The sequence below is a fragment of the Geospiza fortis genome, unplaced genomic scaffold, assembly GCF_000277835.1.
Source record: "Geospiza fortis unplaced genomic scaffold, GeoFor_1.0 scaffold786, whole genome shotgun sequence".
Taxonomy (NCBI): Eukaryota; Metazoa; Chordata; class Aves; order Passeriformes; family Thraupidae; genus Geospiza; species Geospiza fortis.
Genome location: NW_005054749.1, coordinates 79519 through 80557, shown reverse-complemented (window position 1 = coordinate 80557; position 1039 = coordinate 79519). Strand labels below are relative to the sequence as shown.

At 46.8% G+C, this 1039-nt stretch overlaps 1 protein-coding gene across 1 annotated transcript in view; it reads left to right on the top strand.

Annotated features, from left to right (window-relative positions):
- Positions 1-1039, top strand: part of LOC102041882 (chromodomain-helicase-DNA-binding protein 1) — a 55826-nt gene that overhangs the window by 977 nt on the left and 53810 nt on the right. The gene's annotated exons all lie outside the window — the stretch shown is intronic.

Genomic DNA, 1039 nt, shown 5'->3' with positions numbered 1-1039 from the left:
TTTGCCGCCGCCCGCGATGTTTCCTGGATGCCCAAGGCGCGGCGGTTCGTGCCGTCGCGGGATCTCCCGGCGCCCCCCGACTTAACCCGCGGAGTCTCCCCACTCGTTCTTCGCGGCCCCGCTGTGGCTGCGGGGTTCCTTCCGATCTTGCTGCCGTTCCTCATCGCCATTGTTCGCGGTCCGGAGCGGCCCGGTGGTGTCAGCGCAGGACAGTACCAGCCCCAGAGCGAGAGTTCCCTCACCACCGCCTCGATGGGCTTGGGTTTGGGCTGTAGCTTGTTCTTGGGGAGCACCCCGGGGCAGGCAAGACCCTAATCACCTTCACACCATTAAGTCCATGAGGGCGCGAGTTGATCTGATTATCACTGAGCTTATACTTGCGGCCTGTTTACCGTGAGCCTAAACTTCCTCTGGCTGCATTGAATACTGACTGCGTAGTAATCAGACTTAGGAGACTAATGTGTATGGAGTAATGATCATTCCATTTCTGGGATCTTGCTGATTTGATTTTGTGGAAGCTCGTGTATAGTTTTTATTTTCCTGCTCCTGCCCACAGGTGTAAGTGGGTAGCACTACGTGTGTTCCTGGAAATGCTTGCGCTATGTTTTGTGTAGGAAATACATTTTACTAAGAAGATCTTAGCAGAACATTAATATTTACCTACCTCATCTAGTAGGCGCTTTTTCTTTACTATTTAGGTCTGTTTTGTCCTGCATTCAGTACTATGCCCAAAGTTAAGACACGACGTATAGTGCAGATAGGCAGTAAATTGTTCTCACCTCACTTAATGAAAATGTGATTTCTGTAATTTTTCCTATTCTGGAGCTAGTAGTTCAGCAGAAATTGCCATCTTTATAGCACTATCCGTGAAAAGTTGCATAAAGAAGCATAATGACAAAAAGAAGTGCACTAGAACCCTGCTGCAGTCAAACAAAAAGCAAGACAATCTTTCCCTGCATTTTGTGTATTTTATTTAGATCTTCCAGTTTTTAAAAAATAATTAATATGAAGACCTGTTGTTATCTGGACATTATTTTTT